At 45.5% G+C, this 21618-nt stretch overlaps 1 protein-coding gene across 1 annotated transcript in view; it reads right to left on the bottom strand.

Moving 5' to 3' along the window:
• bmp1a (bone morphogenetic protein 1a) overlaps nt 1-21618 on the bottom strand; it is a 177218-nt gene that overhangs the window by 109361 nt on the left and 46239 nt on the right. The window lies entirely within an intron of this gene.

Raw genomic sequence — 21618 nt, 5'->3', positions numbered from 1 at the left:
AAAAGAGCACGAGATTAAGAAGTACACGTGGACACACACAGGTTATTGCAAAGTCAAATCTGTCGAGTCAACCTTAGATAAACATCTTGCACAAAGTTAATGCAAGCAATGTGGCAGGTCACCTCCCTCTCGTTCATAACTGTACAGATCCACAGACAAAATCTCCCCATTATCCAGTTTCAAACGCTCAGCATGTTTGTACAGTCAGTTACTGCCACGTTTCACTGACAGTTAAATAGCACAGATTAGTAGCAGGGAGGGAAAAAAAAAGTAAAAGAAACACAAATGCAGGAAATCTGCAATGAAAACAGAAAGTGCTGGTTCTATACAGAAGGCCAGTCAGCGTCTGGAAGAGAAAATACAGGCTAATGTTTCAGAGCAAGCACTGCAGCCAAAATGTTAATCCACCTTTCTTGCTTCAAGGGTTGTCGGATCTCCTGTGCTTTTGAGGCATTTTTTGCTTTTATGTCACGTCCAGACGGTTTTAGGTGAACTGCACGCAGCTGAGCTCTATTAAATGTGCTTTGAATTGTGGAACAGCAAAGGTGTGAGGAGGCAGTGGCAAAATGCAACACCCCCGCCATTCTTGCAATGATTATTTTTAGATTGGCATGCCTGCTGCTGTGAAGGCAGGCATTGGGGGAGGCACTAGAACATAGGAACAGGAGGAGACCATTCAGCCCCTCGAGCCTGTTCAGCCATTCAATAGATCATAGCTGATCTGTATCTTAATTCCATGTACTCGCCTTGGTTCCATGTCCCTTAATATTCTTACCTGACAAAAATCTATCAATCGCGGTTTTGAAATTTTAATTGACCTCCAGCCTCAATAGCTTTTTTGGGGGAGAGAGTTCCAGATTTCCACTCCCCTTTGTGTGAGGAAGTGCTTCCTGACATCACCCCTGAACAGCCTGGCTCTAATTTTAAGGTTGTACCCCATTGTTTTGAACTCTCCCACCAGAGGAAATAGTTTCTCTCCATCTACCCTATCAAATCCTTTAATCATCTTAAACACCTCAATTAGATCACCCCTTAATATTCAAGAGACTACAAGCCTAGTCTCTGCAACCTCATAATTTAACCCTTTTAGCCCCAGTATCATTCTGGGTTCTGAGCACCTCTGGGTGACTCTCCACCGTCCACTCGTGCCTCTCTGCCTGCACCCTCTGCTTCTCTGACCCTGGTTTACCATTCAACCATCGGAGCTCGACCTTGCAGTCACTATCCCTGCCCTCTCCGTGAACTACTACCCCTCATTACCTCTCTCCCTTCCTTCAAAGGCCTCTTAAAGGTCCAATCTTTTCGACCAAGGCTTCAGCACTCCCAAACCTCCTCCAATCCTTTCCCGTTTCCTCCCAGAAGATGCTCCTCTGTGTGAAGGCCGGAATATACGCAAGATGTTGTTATCCATCTTGTGTCCTCCCTGGGCGAATCATTCTCAGCTCTGCTAAGTACCTCCCCCAGCAACATGGATCCCACAGGTGAACCCATAGCTCATCGCCCCAAAGCAATCGCTCGCCATCACTCAAGTGTTTTGTACCACCTTTTTATACTTTTTAAAAAAAATATAGAACATTTCCCATTCCAGGCACGCAGTGTCAGCACTAAGTACACAGAGGTGAGGCATGGCAAGTGTTAAATACAGAGGAAAGTTCGACTCTGCTCTGCTCCAAGCTCAGAAGAGCACCTGCTTGCCGCTGAGTTCATTAAGACTCATTAACATAGCATGGGACTGGAGTCATGTGGTGGCAGGTTCCTTCCCTGAAGGGCCTCCGTGAACCAGATGACAGTTGGTTACAAGATTTATTGAATTAACAGATTTATTGAATTCAGTTTCCCAACCTGTCCTGGTGGGATTTGAACCCACAACCTCTGAGTTACTAATTCAGGACCATAACCGGTAGGTTACCGTACTCTCCAATGTGACTAAAAACACTGGGGGCTGGCAGGATGGCTTCTTCCTTGCTGTACTGCGTCGATCAGCAACCAGCCCTTCCCCTCCAAGTACTCCAGTGGGGGAGCTAGCAGCAGAATGGGCCAAATGGCCTATTTCTGTACCAGAATTTCTACCGCTCGATGGTTCTAGTCCAGGAGCAAGACAGCCTGCTCGTTTAAAGGCCGTGATTAAATTTAAGCCGCCTAGTAACAACTGGGCTGCCTCCTCACAGTACAGTACCACATCCTCCTTATGAAGCAGGCCCCAGGATACGCACCTGGAATAACCTTAATTGCACAGGGCCTAACAGCGCAATCAATATCCTGAGGGAATACTTTATAGTGTTAGATTTCTGCGGTAATAATTAGTAGCCAATTCCTTCATTCAAATAACATCCACGCTGGTTTAATTAAACACACATGCAGACTATATAAAGTATCAATTACGCAGGCAAGCTCTCTCCAAAGAGGATTGTGGGTTCTTTAGTTATTTGGACAAGGCTCTAATTGCAGAATTACTGGCTTGTAGAACAACTGCAGACCTGCTGCACACCACACAGGCTGTTTGGATGTTAGCAAAAGGAGAGGAATCGGCACCCACCGGGGAACAACATAATCCAATCGAGTAACTCAATTTCCGAGACAATGTACCTTACTGATGTGCCATCAACGGGATCGACAGCCAGAGTCAATGGGAGTTTTGGTTCCAGCCTAAAACTGACTCAGAGTCTACAGCCTATCCACCGCAGGGAATTTAAAAACAGAGACAAAAAAAAACATCGTATGGGTTGTGGTGGAGAAAATATTAAAAGCCGTCTGGCAGAGGCTCGTCATTTCTTTCCTTTCGATACAGGAAGTTCCAGTTGAAGGACATTGTTTTTGGGCCAATTTTCTCCCTTCCTCTCCTGAAGGCTGTGACTCATCCTGGGTTGCGTTTCTAAGGGCCCTGGGGCTGCTGCGGTATCTCCCCCATGAGGCCATTCTTCATGCGAAAGTAGACTGTGAGCTTTCACAAGGTCACAAGTTAGATACAGATAAGGGAGGCCATTCGGTCCATCTTAGTTCACTCGTCCAGAGGCAGCCAACTGCGGCCCCCAGCTGGTTATTAAATGATTTCAGGGTTTTCACCTCCATGACGCTACCCAGAAGTCCATTCCATGTTTTGATCCGTCTTTGTGTGAAGAACTTCCTGATACCAGTCCTAAATTTAACTGTTACTAATTTGAACCTGTGTCCCCCTCATTGTTCAGTTTGAAGTGATGTTCTGGATTGTTTGCTACCTCACACCCTTCTGTAAGGTCCATTCTCAGTCACCACCTTTCAAAAGAAAGACTTGCACTTCTATAGTGCCTTACACGACCTCAGGACATCCCAAAGCGCTTTACAGTCAATGAAGTACTTTTGAAGTGTAGTCACTGTTGTAATGAAGGAAAAGTCCATGTTTCCTTCGCAATTCCTCATAATCCAATCCTCCAATGCCAGGAGTCAGTCTCATGGCTCGTCTCGAAAGAGCTTCCATGGCTTGAATGCCTCTGCAGGTTAATTCACCACGGAGGGCATCACAGCCAAGCCTGTTCCACCTGATGCCCACAGAGATGCACTTTCCAACAGCAATCTCTGGTGCCTATTACCACATCCATTTCTTTTTAAGAACCATTCAACTCAGGATCAACAAGGCATCACCATAATTGTGAACGACATGGAATTACATAGATAGAATTACACAGAATTTGCAGCTCAGAAACAGGCCATTCTGCCCAACAGGTTCATGCTCCACACGAGCCTCCTCCCTCCCGATGTCATCTAACTATATCAACATATTGTCTTATTCCTTTCTCCCTCATGTGCTTATCGAGCTTCCCCTTAAATGTGTCTATGCTAAGTGATGTGAACTGGGATCTGCAGGACTCTCGGGGTTCAACCGTGCAAAATAAAATAAAGAGAATGGAAGTGATAACATCCTTCCTTGTGAATTGACTCAACATTAGGCTTCTAGGCTCAAGAATTTTCTTCCTTGAGCCATCCACCTCATTACATCTCGACCATTTTAAAAAGCCTTCTCAAAATCCGTCTCATGAACCACATGTTCATTCAGTTCCCCTAACTCTTCTCCCAAATCCTGGTCGATGTCATTTCCACTCAACCCTTTTCATGAAGCACATTAAGACCTTGTCCTGTTAAGGCTCTAGATCAGTGAGAGTACTGTTGCCACCGACCCTCATAAGAAGCACCAGGAACAATCTCTTTCTCGTGTTGTGGGAGAGTTACAAATGGAAAGAGCAGAGAACTTGCCAATCTGGTGGTCACAGCACTTCAACAAGATACGGCAGGCCTGACTGGAATTTTGGAATTCGTCACTGTGAAAACCAGCATCAAATTCCACGAGTAATTGCATGACACACCAGAACCGAATATCTGGCACAAGTGGAAAGCTCCCAATATACAGAATCCAGTGACTCTCCCTCTCACAGGAGAAGCTTTTCATCGAGCATGCAGTATGAGTGATAGCAGGGTACCTGTTCCCAGGCTCCACCAGTTAAGAAAGACTTGTATATATAGTGCCGTTCACAACCTCAGTATGTCCCAAAGCCAATGAAGTACTTTTGAAGTGGAGATACAGTTGTAATGTAGGAAATGTGACAGCCAACGTGCGCACAGCAAGCTCCCAAAAACAGCAATGTTATAACGACCAGATCAACAATTTTAGTGATGTTGGTTGAGGGATAAGTATTGGCCAGGACACCGGGGAGAACTCCCCTGCTCTTCTTCAAAATAGTGCCCTGGGATCTTTGACATCCGCCTGAGAGGGCTGACGTGGCCTCGGTTTAATGTCTCATCCGAAAGACGGCACCTCCGACAGTGCAGCACTCCACTAGAGTGTCAGCCTTGATCTTGTGCTCAAGTATCTGGAGTGGGACTTGAGCCCATGACCTTCGAACTCAGAGGCAAGAGTGCGACCCACTGAGCCACGCCTGACACTCTTGAACTCGCTGCGACATGATACTCAAGTGTGGCCTTGACTAACCATTCTTGTAATTTTCCCTCCCTCTCTGCAGAGAAGGCCTTGGGCTAATACTTTCAACGTATATTCTTTTCCAACAGGAGGTCCTCTCGCTAGTCATTCAACTTTAAACAGCTATAATGATGTTATACTTATCTCATGCCAATCAACACAAGATTTAAGGTAACGTTAGGAGTTCAAGGGTTGGAAGACGGATTGACTGCACAGCATGGTTCTGTTGTAATGATCCTACGTGAGAGGCTCAGCCCTGCCAGAAGCCACTAATAATAATTCAGGCCGTTTCATTGATTCCTGCATTAACACAAACCAGTCACTAAAGTGGTTCAAGTAATTTCAGTCCATCTTGGATTCTGACACTTCAATTCCCTTTGATGTAGGACTCCAGAATCCTTCCACACAACTACAGCTTTTACAAAGAATGGCACAGAACTCCACCTGATCAGCTCATGTTTTACTTTTCTTCCTGTCCTCCCCCCACCATTAAATAATGGCCATCTATTCTGTACTTCAACTACCATTCTCTTTAATTGGTGAATCTTGAATGCCTCTCCCCAGATTGATTTCTACGATTGGTCAGCAACTCCATTACCATTGTATCATGTGACTGCCCGAATGGTGGAAGGCCAACGAGATGGACCTCGGTTTTTTTGGTGCAGCAATTCCTACGTTCCGATGCTGCCACAAAAGCAGCAGGCGAGACCCACTGGTGACTGCAGCTTCTTCCTTCAACCCTGAGCAACACATTTCAAATAATTTCACCCCAACAGCAACCTCATCACTTTAAGGAGTTAGGAGATAAATTAAAAAGCAGGACCTCAAAGGTAGTGATCTCAGGATTACTGCCAGTGCCACGTACCAGTGAATATACGAATAGGAGAATAAACCAGATGAATGCGTGGCTGCAGGGATGGTGTAGGAGGGAGGGATTTAGATTCCTGGGACATTGGGACCGGTTCTGGGGAAGGTGGGACCTGTACAAGCGGGACAGGTTACACCTGAGCAGGACCGGGACCGATGTCCTCGCGGGGGTGTTTGCTCGTGCTGTTGGGGAAGGTTTAAACGAGAATGGCAGGGGGATGGGAACCTGAGCAGGGAGACAGAGGACAGGGAAACAAGGATAGAAACAAAAGACAGAAAGGGAAGAAGCAATAGTGGAAGGCAGAGAAAACAAGGGCGAAAAACAAATAGGGCCAAAGTGCAAAATAAAACCAAGATGACGAGCAATCTTAAAAAGACAAGTCTGAAGGCATTGTGTCCAAATGCATGGAGCATTCGCAATAAGGTAGATGAATTAACAGCGCAGATAGATATTAACGGTTATGATATAGTTGCGATTACGGAGACATGGCTGCAGGGTGACCAAGGATGGGAACTGAACATCCAGGGGTATTCAATATTTAGGAAGGACAGGCAAAAAGGGAAAGGAGGTGGGGTAGCGTTGTTAGTAAAGGAGGAAATCAATGCAATAGTGAGGAAGGATATTGGCTCGGAAAATCACAATGTGGAATCTGTATGGGTGGAGCTAAGAAACACCAAGGGGCAGAAAACGTTGGTGGGGGTTGTCTATAGGCCCCCAAACAGTAGTGGAGATGTAAGGGAGGGCATTAAGCAGGAAATTAGAGACGCATGCAAGAAGGGTACAACTAAAATCATGGGTGACTTCAATATACATATAGATTGGTCAAACCAAATGAGCAATAATACTGTGGGGGAGGAATTCCTGAAGTGTGTACGTGATGGTTTTCTAGACCAATACGTTGAGGAACCAACTAGAGAACAGGCGATCCTAGACTGGGTATTGTGCAATGAGAGAGGATTAATTAACAATCTTGTTGTGTGGGGTCCCTTAGGGAAGAGCGATCATAACATGATAGAATTCCTCATTAAGATGGAGAGTGAAGTAGTTGAATCCGAAACTAAGGTCCTGAATCTAAATAAAGGAAATTATGAAAGTATGAGGTGCGAGTTGGCGATGATAGATTGGGGAACTTTACTAAAAGGGATGGTGGTGGATAGGCAATGGCTATTATTTAAAGAACGTGTGCAGGAATTACAACAATTATTCATTCCTGTCTGGCGCAAAAATAAAACAGGAAAGGTGGCTCAACCGTGGCTTACAAAAGAAATTAAGGATAGTATTAGATCCAAAGAGGAGGCATATAAAATTGTCAGAAAAAGCGGCAAGCCTGAGGATTGGGAGCAGTTCAGAATTCAGCAAAGGAGGACAAAGAGATTGAATAAGAGGGGAAAATAGAGTATGAGAGTAAACTAGCAGGGAACATAAAAACTGACTGTAAAAGCTTCTATAAATATGTCAAGAGAAAAAGATTAGTGAAGACAAATGTAGGTCCCTTACAGTCAGAAATGGGGGAAATTATAATGGGGAACAAAGAAATGGCAGAACAATTAAACACAGACTTTGGTTCTGTCCTCACAAAGGAGGACACAAATAACCTCCCAGAAATGTTGGGGAACCAAGGGTCTAGTGAGAGGGAGGAACTGAAGGAAACCAGTATCAGTAAAAAAATAGTGCTAGGGAAATTAATGGGGCTAAAGGCTGACAAATCCCCAGGGCCTGATTTTGCACACTAACCTAACAAGAGGTTAGTGTGCAAAATTAAAGCACATGGGATTGGGGGGAATATACTGGCATGGATTGAGAATTGGATGACAGACAGGAAACAGAGAGTAGGAATAAACGGGTCTTTTTCCGGGTGGCAGGCAGTGACTGGTGGGGTACCGCAGGGATCAGTGCTTGGGCCCCAGCTATTCACAATATATATCAATGATTTGGATGAGGGAATCTACATCCCAGAGTACTAAAGGAAGTGGCCCTGGAAATAGTGGATGCATTGGTGACCATCTTCCAAAATTCTATAGACTTTGGAACAGTTCCTACAGATTGGAGGATGACAAATGTAACCCCACTATTTAAAAAAGGAGGGAGAGAAAAAACAGGGAATTGCAGACCAGTTGGCCTGACATCAGTAGTGGGGAAAATGCTAGAGTCTATTACAAAAGAGGGCATTAACAGGATTGGACAAAGTCAGCATGGGTTTATGAAAGGGAAATCATGCTTAACAAATCTACTGGATGTAACTAGTAGAATAGATAGGGGAGAACCAGTGGATGAATTTTCAGAAGGCTTTTGATAAGGTCCCACACAAGAGGTTAGTGTGCAAAATTAAAGCACATGGGATTGTGGGGAATATACTGGCATGGATTGAGAATTGGATGACAGACAGGAAACAGAGAGTAGGAATAAACGGGTCTTTTTCCGGGTGGCAGGCAGTGACTGGTGGGGTACCGCAGGGATCAGTGCTTGGGCCCCAGCTATTCACAATATATATCAATGATTTGGATGAGGGAACTGAATGTAACATTTCCAAGTTTGCAGACGACACAAAGCTGGGGTGGAATGTGAGCTGTGAGGAGGATGCAAAGAGGCTCCAATGTGATTTAGACAAGTTGGGTGAGTGGGCAAGAACATGGCAGATGCAGCATAATGTGGATAAATGTGAAGTTATCCACTTTGGTTGTAAAAACAGAAAGACAGATTATTATCTGAATGGTGATGGATTGGGAAAAGGGGAGGTGCAACGAGACCTGGGTGTCCTTGTACACCAGTCGCTGAAAGCGAGCATTCTGGTACAGCAAGCAGTTTGGAAGGCGAATGGTATGTTGGCCTTCATTGCAAGAGGATTTGAGTACAGGAGCAGAGATGCCTTACTGCAATTATACAGGGCCTTGGTGAGACCACATCTGGAGTATTGTGTGCAGTTTTGGTCTCCTCATCTGAGGAAGGATGTCCTTGCCATGGAGGGAGTGCAACAAAGGTTTACCAGACTGATTCCTGAGATGGCAGTACTGACGTATGAGGAGAGATTGGGTCGACTAGGCCTATATTCACTAGAGTTTAGAAGAATGAGAGGTGATCTCATCAAAACATATAAAATTCTAACAGGACTAGACAGACTAGATGCAGGGAGGATGTTCCCGATGGCTGGGGAGTCCAGAACCAGGGGTCACAGTCTCAGGATACGGGATATGCCATTTAGAACCGAGATGAGGAGAAATTTCTTCACTCAGAGGGTGGTGAACCTGTGGAATTCTCTACCACAGAAGGCAGTGGAGGCCAAGTCATTAGATGTATTCAAGAAGGAGATAGATATATTTCTTAATGCTGAAGGGATCAAGGGATATGGGGAAAAAGCGGGAACAGGGTACTGAGTTAGACGATCAGCCATGATCATTTTGAACGGCGGAGCAGGCCCGAAGGGCCGAATGGCCTACTCTTGCTGCTATTTTCTATGTTTCTCATTAACCATACGATGGGACTTAAACTTAACAACAATATCCACAGCTCTCTGAGCTCTGCAGGGGCCTGGGTCTGGCTGCTTCTCTGTTTGCACAAAGTTGCGAAACGGACACCAAAACATTTCTGAACATGCTATGAATGCATCATTGAAGAATGTGCACAGTTTTGACCCCAGTCACCTTCCTGGAATACCTGGCTTATATTCAGTGCTGCAGTGTGTGCAAACCTGATCCATTAATCGCGACATTGGCCAATATAGCCCGGAAGCTTGGCTGCTGGTGTCTTGCCAGTTTTCTGCAGGTATAGGTGAAAGTTGGGGATACTGGAAACCCATTGAGATGGCTGGGTGGACAGATAGATATCTCTATATCTTTACAGTTCAGATGGGAAGATTTTAGTCAATAATTCTGGCTCTGGGTCAGAAAAAAACAGCACAAAATGAAGGCCTGTCTCTTTTCTTTTAACTACTTTTAACATTCCAAGTTAAGAATGTCAAAGGTATAATGGAGATATTAATTTCATTCTACCTCTTGCAGCTGCCGATCTGAAAATTCCCCTCACCGACAGCAACTGATCCTTTGCTGACCTCAAGATGTGACTATTTAAGCAATTCAACACAGCTCAGCTCCACATTCAACAGTGCACTGACCAGCTGAGCTACTGGGGAGCTGGCTATGTTCCCCTCAATGTCTGAATTGATCCATGAACTAGGGACAGAAAGAATCTTGATTCACAGGCTTGAAATCTGCAGCAGTTCAAGGTTCCTTGTTAAGTAGTGAATTACACAAAAATTCATGACTACACTCATATACCATCCAGTGAAATCCCCCTGTCTTGGACCATAGAAATGACTTCTTACCACATTTTTAGAAACCTTGAACTGAGTGATGTAAACGCTCTGACTACCATCCAGCTATAACCTAACGCTGCAGCAGAGAGTAGGGATAAACAGAGAGCAGGAATAAACGGGTCTTTTTCAGGTTGACAGACTGTGACGAGTGGGGTACCACAGGGATCGGTGCTTGGGCCCCAGCTGTTCACAATATGTATCAATGATTCGGATGAGGGGACCAAATGTAATATTTCCAAGCTTGCTGATGACAAAGCTAGGTTGGAATGTGAGTTGTGAGGAGGATGCAAAGAGGCTTCAAGGGGATATAGACAGGCTAAGTGAGTGGGCAAGAACATGGCAGATGGAATATAATGTGGAAAAATGTGAAGTTATCCACTTTGGTAGGAAAAACAGAAATGCCGAGTATTTTTTTAAATGGTGAGAGATTGGGAAATGTTGATATTCAAAGGGACCTGGGTGTCCTTGCACACCAGTCGCTGAAAGCTAACATGCAGGTGCAGCAAGAAATTAAGAACTCAAATGATATGTAGGCCTTTATTACAAGAGGATTTGAGTACAGGAGTAAAGATGTCGTACTGCAATTATAAAGGGCCTTGGTGAGACCACACCTGAAGTATTGTGTGCAGTTTTGGTCTCCTTACCTAAGAAAGGATATACTTGCCAGGAGGGAGTGCAACGAAGGTTCACCAGACTGATTCCTGGGATGGCAGGATAGGAACATAGGAATAGGACTAGGCCATTCAGCCCCTCGAGCCCACTCCGCCATTTGATAAGATCATGGCTGATCTCCGATCTAACTAGATATACCTGCCTTTGGCCAATATCCCTTAATACCTTTGGTTGCCAAAAAGCTATCTATCTCAGATTTAAATTTAGCAATTGAGCTAGTATCAATTGATGTTTGCGGAAGAGAGTTCCAAACTTCTACCACCCTTTGTGTGTAGAAATGTTTTCTAATCTCACTCCTGAAAGGTTTGGCTCTAATTTTTAGACTGTGCCCCCTACTCCTAGAATCCCCAACCACCGGAAATAGTTTCTCTCTATCCACCCTATCTGTTCCCCTTAATATCTTATAAACTTCGATCAGATCACCCCTTAACCTTCGAAACTCGAGAGAATACAACCCTAATTTGTGTAATCTCTCCTCGTAACTTAACCCTTGAAGTCCGGGAATCACTCTGGTAAACCTACGCTGCACTCCCTCCAAGGCCAGTATGTCCTTCCGAAAGTGCGGTGCCCAGAACTGCTCACAGTACTCCAGGTGCGGTCTAACCAGGGTTTTGTATAGCTGCAGCATAACTTCTGCCCCCTTGTACTCCAGTCCTCTAGATATAAAGGCCAGCATTCCATTAGCCTTATTGATTATTTTCTGCACCCGTTCATGACACTTCAATGTTCTATGTACCTGAACCCCTAAGTCCCTTTGGACATCCACTGTTTTTAACTTTTTACCATTTAGAAAGTACCCTGTTCTATCCTTTTTTGATCCAAAGTGGATGACTTCACATTTCTCTACATTGAATTCCATTTGCCACAGTTTTGCCCATTCACCTAATCTATCAATATCCCTTTGTAATTTTATGTTTTCATCTACACTGCTTACAATGCCACCAATCTTTGTGTCATCGGCAAACTTAGATATGAGACTTTCTATGCCTTCATCTAAGTCGTTAATAAATATTGTGAATAATTGAGGCCCCAAGACACATCCCTGCTGGACTCCACCAGTCACATCCTGCCAATGTGAGTACCTACCCATTATCCCTACTCTCTGTCACCTTTCGCTCAGCCATCTTCCTCACCAAGTCCGCACTTTTCCCTCGATTCCATGGGCTTCTATCTTAGCTAACAGTCTCTTATGTGGGACTTTATCAAATGCCTTCTGGAAGTCCATATAAATAACATCCATTGACATTCCCCTGTCCACTACTTTAGTCACCTCATTTGTCAGGCACGACCTACCTTTCACAAATACATGCTGGCTCTCTCTGATTAACTGAAAATTCTCGAGGTGTTCAGTCACCCTATCCTTAATTACAGACTCCAGCATTTTCCCCACAACAGATGTTAGGCTAACTGGTCTATAATTCCCTGGTTTCCCTCTCTCTCCTTTCTTAAAAAGCGGAGTGACATGTGCAATTTTCCAATCCAGAGGGACGGTTCCTGAATCTAGAGAACTTTGAAAGATTATAGTTAGGGCATCTGCAATGTGCTCACCTACTTCCTTGTCGTGTGAGGAGAGATTGAGTAGACTAGGCCTGTATTCTCTAGAGTTTGGAAGAATGAGAGGTGATCTCATTGAAACATGCAAAATTCTTACAGGGCTCGACAGGGTAGATGCAAGGAGGATGTTTCTCCTGGCTGGAGAGTCCAGAACCAGGGGTCACAGTCTCAGAATAAGGGGTCGGCCATTTAGGACTGAGATGAGGAGAAATTTCTTCACTCAGAGGGTGGTGAATCTTTGGAATTCTCTACCCCAGAGGGCTGTGGAGGCTCAGTCGTTAAGTACATTCAAAACAGAGGTCGATAGATTTCTAGATATTAAAGGCATCAAAAGATATGGGGGTGGTGCAGGAAAATGGAGTTGCGGTAGAAGATCAGCCATGATCTTGTTGAATAGCGGAGTAGGCTCGAGGGGCCAGTCGGCCGACACCTGCTCCTATTTCTTATGTTCTTACAGCACAGGGTTAAGTGTGTGTTAACAGTAGTTTAATTCAGCAGCAATGCTTACACTCCAGAGCTCCAGCTTCCTACTATTGCTCATTGACCACAGGACCTGCCTACTGACACTCTGTGGACATCAGACGGGGACAGGTTTGGGCATGGCTGCGACATATTACATGGTTGAATCGGCTGCCAACACCTGCTGACCAGGCTCGCAGAAGAAGAATAGCTATTTGGTTGGGGCACTGGAGGGCAAGGAGCAGTGGCAATGGAAGTAATTCTCCCACACTTCTATTTTAGATTCTTTGAGTTGTGTAATACTTCGTAAACAGATTACTCAATGAAATGTGACGAATGTTTATGTTTATAGCTGACACGTTCCTGGTAAACTCACTTCCGACCTGGCTTTAAAAATCTAACCTTTGCTTAAAAATCCTCAGGGATGTTTAATCAGGTACCATACTTACTGTGAGAAAAAGCTCACACTGTGCAGATTAAGTTGGTGTTGAAAACTTGAGTTTGTGAGGGATGTTACTGAGCCTCTGTCACTAATGAGCATTGCAGCAGTCCTACTGACAGCTGCAGGCAGGTTGCAGCTTTGCTTTTAAGAAATAAAGGACACGTGTATCTCCTGCTTGGCATTGGGAATGGCATGAGGGATGGTAGCAGGTTAAGGATGAGTCATGTAAGTTATAAAGTTAACTGGAGATTCTGGAGTTTTGCTTGATTTCTCTTTGGGCTTGTGGCATTTCCTCCTTCTATGCTTTCTAATGTATGTTTTTCATTCACCTCTGTCAGTAAGTTGTAGGTTCAAGACCCACTCCAGGGGCTTCAGCACATAATCTCAGCTGACACTCTCAGTGCAGTGCTGAGGGAGTGCTGCACAGTCGGAGCTGCCGTCTTTCAGATGAGACGTTAAACCGAGGCCCCGTCTGCCCTCTCAGGTGGGTGTAAAAGATCCCATGGCACTAGTCGAAGGGGAGCAGAGCCGTTCTCCCTGGAGTCCTGACCGATATTTATCCCTCAGCTAACATCACTAAAATGACCAGATTATTTGGTCATTATCACATTGCTGTTTGTGGGACCTCGCTGTGCACAAATTGACTGCATTACATTTCAAAAATGCTTCATTGGCTGTAAAGGGGTTTGGGATGTCTTGAGGTCATGAAAGGCACTATATCAATGCAAGTTCTTTCTTTTCACTGCATGAAGAGGAAACAACGGCATCTCCACTGATCAGACAAATCATGTGATTGTCCAGCCTGGCCTCCCTCCCACACATGGTTCTTGGCTGAAGACTGTGTGCAACAAATGTCAGTGTTTAACAGACATTGGGCACTATGCTGCAGCTGAAGTCTTTGCTTCATGGCCATTGGGTTCTTGTCTTCATTTTCACTTAAAGTTTATTACAAAAAAGTCTCCAGCCTGTTGCATCACAAATGATTGGAGATACATTGACATGATCACATCTCAATGTATTCAATCAGAGAAGGCCAACAATCCCCCTCAGAGACCAAGAGTCACCCAGACATCACTGCAATTCATTTGCTCTTTCCCTTTAGCATGTGAAGTTTCAGTAAGGAGCGTGCAACAATGGTGGTGTAACGTGGGTGACACAATAGTGTGTCAGCTCACAACTGCCACAAACCAGAAAGCCAGCAAACACTTCAAAGGAAAACCAACAACAGCAGTTTTTATTCTGTGCAATGTCTATTATGTTGCTTCAACAATAACGCACGCGCACGCACGCACACGCACACACTCACACGCACACACTCATTCACACATGCGTACACGTACACATTCACACAAGTGCACGCACATTCTTCTGCTAGGCATCTGCACTCCATGAATCTATGAATCTATGATGTTACTGTCTGCCTCAATAGCCACTTGTGGTGAAGCATTTCATGTTCTCAAAACCCTCCATTTGAAAAAAAAATTCTAACTTCTCCTTATCGTTCTAATGAATCTTCATTGTTTCCTTTCCTGACTCTAATACCCTTCCGATAATGGGGTTCCCAGGAGTGTACACAATATTTCAACTGTGGTCCAACCAATGTCCTGTACAAATTCAACTTCACTTCTGTGCTTTTATCTTCAATGCTCCCAGTGTACAAAATGAAGAAAGCCATTTATTTGATGGAGCAGATTTTAGTGGAGCTCCTTGTTAAACTGTAGCCCAACCTCCAGACTGAGGAAGCTCATTCTGCTGTCACAATAGGAAAGGTGCTGACACATTCACACACTCAGACAGATGGGGCTGTTTCACTACTTCTATTGTAAACAATTTTACAACACCAAGTTATAGTCCAACAATTTTATTTTAAAATTCACAAGCTTTCGTAGGCTTCCTCCTTCCTCAGGTGAATGTCAAGAAATCCTCGAACCTCTCGCATTTATAAATCACAGAACAATACCTGGTGATTACAGATAGTCTTTTCAACTGCCCGTTGCCAAGGCAACCAAAGTGTTCAGACAGATAGGTGTTACCTACAGGGCCACCGAATATACAAACGGCCAGAACAAAAAAAAAGAGAGAGAGAGAGGCACAAACAGAGAAACATCCGGAAGTAAAAGACAGCAATTGACCCGTTATATTAAAAACAGATAACCTTTGTTCGCTGGTGGGGTTACGTGTAGCGTGACATGAACCCAAGATCCCGGTTGAGGCCGTCCTCATGGGTGCGGAACTTGGCTATCAATTTCTGCTCGACGATTTTGCGTTGTCGTGTGTCTCGAAGGCCGCCTTGGAGTACGCTTACCCTAAGGTCGGTGGTTGAATGTCTTTGACTGCTGAAGTGTTCCCCGACTGGGAGGGAACCCTCCTCTCTGGCGATTGTTGCGCGGTGTCCGCAACATCGTCATCAAACCAGCAGACGAAGGAGGAGCCATCGTCGTACAGAACAGAACGGACTATTGCAAAGAAGCATACCGACAACTGGACAACCAGGAACACTACAGACGGTTACCCGCAGATCCGACCAAAGAACACACCCACCAGCTCAACAAACTGATCAAGACCTTCGATCCAGACCTTCAAAGCATCCTACGCGCTCTCATCCCACGTTCTCCCCGCGTGGGAGACTTCTACTGCCTCCCAAAGATACACAAAGCCAACACACCCGGACGTCCTATCGTATCAGGCAACGGAACCCTGTGTGAGAACCTTTCTGGATACGTCGAGGGCATCCTGAAACCCATCGTACAGGGAACCCCCAGCTTCTGTCGCGACACTACAGACTTCCTACAAAAACTCAGCACCCACGGACCAGTTGAACCAGGAACACTTCTCACCACGATGGACGTCTCGGCACTCTACACCAGTATCCCCCACGATGACGGCATCGCTGCAACAGCATCAATACTCAACACCAACAACAGCCAATCTCCAGACGCCATCCTACAACTCATCCACTTCATCCTGGATCACAATGTCTTCACCTTCGATAACCAGTTCTTTACCCAAACACACGGAACAGCCATGGGGACCAAATTCGCACCCCAATACGCCAACATTTTCATGCACAAGTTCGAGCACGACTTCTTCACTGCACAGGACCTCCAACCAACACTATACACCAGATACATCGACGACATTTTCTTTCTATGGACCCACGGCGAAGAATCACTAAAGAGACTACACGATAACATTAACAAGTTCCATCCCACCATCAAGCTCACCATGGACTACTCCTCAGAATCAGTTTCTTTCTTGGACACACGAATCTCCATCAAAGACGGGCACCTCAGCACCTCACTCTACCGCAAGCCCACGGACAACCTCACGATGCTCCACTTTTCCAGCTTCCACCCTAACCACGTCAAAGAGGCCATCCCCTATGGACAGGCCCTGCGAATACACAGGGTCTGCTCAGACGAGGAGGAACACGATGGACACCTACAGACGCTGAAAGACGCCCTAGTAAGAACGGGATATGACGCTCGACTCATCGATCGACAGTTCCGACGGGCCACAGCGAAAAATCACATAGACCTCCTCAGAAGACTAACACGGGACGCAACCAACAGAGTACCCTTCGTCGTCCAGTACTTCCCCGGAGCGGAGAAACTACGCCATGTTCTCCGCAGCCTTCAACATGTCATCAATGACGACGAACACCTCGCTATGGCCATCCCCACACCTCCACTACTCGCCTTTAAACAGCCACCCAACCTCAAACAGACCATCGTTCGCAGCAAATTACCTAGCTTTCAGGAGAACAGCGTCCACGACACCACATAACCCTGCCACGGTAACCTCTGCAAGACGTGCCAGATCATCGACACAGATACCACCATCACACGAGAGGACACCACCCACCAGGTGCATGGTTCATACTCCTGTGACTCGGCCAACGTTGTCTCCCTCATACGTTGCAGGAAAGGATGCCCCAAAGCATGGTACATTGGCGAGATCATGCAGACGCTGCGACAACGGATGAACGGACACCGCGCAACAATCGCCAGACAGGAGGGTTCCCTCCCAGTCGGGGAACACTTCAGCAGTCAAGGACATTCAGCCACCGACCTTCGGGTAAGCGTACTCCAAGGCGGCCTTCGAGACACACGACAACGCAAAATCGTCGAGCAGAAATTGATAGCCAAGTTCCGCACCCACGAGGACGGCCTCAACCGGGATCTTGGGTTCATGTCACGCTACACGTAACCCCACCAGCGAACAAAGGTTATCTGTTTTTAATATAACGGCTCAATTGCTGTCTTTTCCTTCCAGATGTTTCTATGTTTGTGCCTCTCTCTGTTTTTTTTTGTTCTGGCCGTTTGTATATTCGGTGGCCCTGTAGGTAACACCTATCTGTCTGAACACTTTGGTTGCCTTGGCAACGGGCAGTTGAAAAGACTTTCTGTAATCACCAGGCATTGTTCTGTGATTTATAAATGCGAGAGGTTCGAGGATTTCTTGATATTCACCTGAGGAAGGAGGAAGCCTCCGAAAGCTTGTGAATTTTAAAATAAAATTGTTGGACTATAACTTGGTGTTGTAAAATTGTTTACAATTGTCAACCCCAGTCCATCACCGGCATCTCCACATCATCACTACTTCTAGTCTCAGTCCATTCTATGCACCAACCCATTCACCCTGGTGTTTCACTACATGTGCAAACACAATTGGAGCCACCAGTCAATATATAACCTCTCATTATCTGGTCAGTTGACACTCCTTCATGTTATCCAAATACCATTACATCTGCAGCCCTGGACGAAATTTTGTTTTCAAACCAAGGAACTCATTCTTCAGAGAGCAGGCAACACTCTGTATGTGATCTCCTGAAATCATTTTTTATTTTATTTACAGTGACATCCACAGACCTGCAAGAGCAGTGGCAAGAATTTCACCCAAAAAGACAATTCTATGTAGCCCACCGTTGGTCATTTAGCTGCACTAATTGACATTTTGCCCTGAGGTTTGAGGTGCTCCAAGGATCACTGGATAGGCCTCAGCTGGAGTATTGTGTCCAATTCTGGGCACCACACTTTAGGAAGGATGTCAAGGCCTTGAAAAGGCTGCAGAGGAGATTTACTGGAGGGGTACCAGGGATGAGAGACTTCAGTTCCATGGACAGACTAGAGAAGCTGGGATTGTTCTCCTTAGAGCAGAGAAGGTTAAGGGGAGATTTAATAGAGGTGTTCAAAATTATGAGGGGTTTTGTTGGAGCAAATAAGGAGAAACTGTTTCCACTGGCAGGAGGGTCGGTAACCAGAGGACACAGATTTAAAGTAATTGGCAAAAGAACCAGAGGGGAGATGAGGAAAAAAAAATTCCGCAGTGAGTTACGATGATCTGGAATGCGCTGCCTGAAAGGGTGGTGAAAGCAGATTCAATAGTGACATTCACAAGGGACTTGAATATATAATTAAAAAGGAAAAATTTGCATGGCTATGGGGAAAGAGCAGGGGAGTGGGACTAATTAGATAGCTCTTTCAAAGAGCCGGCACAGGCACGATGGGCCGAATGGCCTCCTTCTGTGATGAATGGTTCTATGAACATGAACGGCAGTGCTTTGAAATATTCAGACCTAATTAAATGTCTCAACCATTGTAACCTTCATCTTGCCTGGATCCTCGGAGCTCATGGTATAACAGGCTGAGGAGGAATCACTTTACACTGCTTAATGCATGAACTCTCGCACACTCCTTGAGGCATCGCATGCCAAGTCTGCACTGGTGTCTAAATGTTGTACTGTTAATATCCCAGGACGATTATATTAAAACTGGTTTTGTCAATTGATGCGATGGTTCACATCCCAAGACTCCGTGTTCTCTTGAATTTACTCTCATTTATATTCAAGTTTCCAGCTGCGTCCTGTGCAGTTGTTTATTATTTGACTGAGCAACAAGGCTCAGAGCCAAACAGAAAGCTCAGGTCTTTCACCATCGCTAGCACAGCCAACTGCTCTGTTTTGAGTAGGTTGAATATAATACTGGTAGATTTCCCACGTCATTGCTCCTGGTTAAAGCAGAGGATGTGCAGTTTTACAATGACAGCAGCATTATACCATGTAATACTATTATGCTGTTAAGGTGGAGCTAATGTGTGTGCTTTTAAGACCACAAGGTCTAATTGCTGCACATTTAGCACATCCCAATGTGAATTAGTGGCTTTTATATTCTTATGTTCACATTGAAATAGAAATTGCCTGAGTAAACTCTTCACACTGTAATTACACGCTGCTACCATTGGTAATGCTGTCGTGCCTTCACCAGGGGTGGGGAAAGTGTGACAACTTTCTCCATCGGGGGGGTGGGGGGCAGGTGGGTGGGAAGGTGAGGCAATCCCGGGGTGGCGAGGGAGCACGGGACCACCGACAATGGGCCTAAAGTGTTTTGAAGGGACAGGGGCAGCAATCATCCCACGAGGCATTTTCAAAGCATTTTTCGAGCATCTTGCGGAGGTCCCTTTAAGGACCGCTGGTTCGGCCGCGGAATGGGGGGAGCGTGAGCAGCACAACCAATGCTAACTGATAACTGTGTTGGGGTCCTAAAACCAGTGTAGGACCCCAACACAATAAAATATTTCAATGAGGCTTCCCCACCCCCCCATTTTGGGCAGGAGCACTGGCCACCCATTTCGAGGCAGGCTCGAGCATCGAGTCGGACGAGCCTGGTGCAGCCAGTAAGTTTCTTTAACATTTTCATCCGTCTACCTACCATTGTCCAGTGTGAGCAGGGGAGGGGGTCAGCAGGCAAAGAACCCCCCCACCCAGGCCCGACCCCACCCCTCTCAGTGGCTCTTGGTGCTTGACGCAGCACAGGAAAAAGTTAAAGGGCCCACTCAGGGGCATCGAGCTGCCTCAGGTGTCAAGCTCATTTTCAATTCCAAAGTCAAGGACAATTAGTGAGTTCACACTGCTCTCCGTGACATCTCACCAACCCTCTGCTTTCTGTGTGAATCACACAAGAAGTGACAAGAGCATTAGGACTGACGTGTTAATCACAAGCCACGAGCTCAGGTTTGTACCTGCATTCACAGCAATGCTGAATGCTGCAAAACAAATAAGTTGGAGCCAAAAAAGAGAAGTAGCTGCAGAACTGGCTTCACTGTTCCATTTAACTCTGCAGCTGCATTAACTTTGGCATCTGCTTGCCAAAAGCATTGTAGTTCGGTCACAATCCCAGTGGGCTGATTTTTTATGAAAGTTACTCATCTGTAACATTTGTGCGTCAGATAATTTTGCAATTGAATCGAAATTAAATGAAACTTCTAACACAAAGTATGAACTGTAGAAGATAACACCCATCCACTGGACTGACTGCACACTGGGCAACATAAACACTTGGTCAACAGTTTAGGCATAACGAGAGCCATTTGATCGATCAGCCGTGGTTCAGTCAGCAGCACGCTCACCTCTGAGTCAGAATGTTACAGGTTCAAGTCCCACTTCACAGACTTGAGCACAAAGCCTAGGTTGGCACTCCATGCAGTACAGAGGCACTGTCGGAGGTGCCGAGTTTTGGATAAGAATTTAAACTGAGGCCCCATCTGCCCTCTCGGGTGGATGTAAACGATCCCATGGCACTATTACAAGAAGAGGAGCAGAAGAGTTCTCCCCGGTGTCCTGGGCAATATTTATCCCTCAACCAACATCACTAAAACAGATTATCTACTCATGGTCCCACTGCTGTTTGTGGGACCTTGCTGCGTGTAAACTGGCTGCCTTTTTTCCGACATTACAACAGTGGCTACACTTCAAAAGTACTTCCTTACCTGTAAAGTGCTTTGGGAAGTCCTGAGGTCATAAAAGACGCTTTATACATACAAGTCTTTTTTTATTTCTTTCTTACTACCTTTTGAGTGAAAAAGGGATAAATATTGGCCAGGGCATTGGGAGAACTCACCAGGTCTTCTTCAAATACTGCCATGGGATCTTCTATGTCCACCTGGGAGGGCAGATCCGAAAGAGGGTACCTCAGACACTGCAGCACTCCCACAGTCCTGCCACTGGGAGTGTCAGCCTGCATTATGTGCTTAAGTCCCTGGAGTTGGACTTGAACCCACAACCTTCTGACTCAGAAGCGAGAGTGCTACCCACTGACCCACGGCTGTAGAAATCTGGAACTCTCTCCCCCAAAAGGTTGTGGCTGCTGGGGAACAACTGGATCTTTCACGACTGAGATCGATCGATTTTTGTGAGGTCAGGGTATCAAGGGAGATGGAGAAAAGTCAGGTAAATGGAGTTAATATACAGAGAACACATGATCTAATTGAATGGCGGAACAAGCTCGAGGGGCTGAACGGCCTCCTCCTGTTCCTAAAAGTATAACTACTCCAAAATGGATACCACTGGGTCATTAAGTTCATGAAAT

Source organism: Heptranchias perlo, chromosome 20, assembly GCF_035084215.1.
Source record: "Heptranchias perlo isolate sHepPer1 chromosome 20, sHepPer1.hap1, whole genome shotgun sequence".
Taxonomy (NCBI): Eukaryota; Metazoa; Chordata; class Chondrichthyes; order Hexanchiformes; family Hexanchidae; genus Heptranchias; species Heptranchias perlo.
The sequence above is the reverse complement of the archived record's forward strand: the minus strand, read 5'-3'. Positions and strand labels throughout refer to the sequence as shown.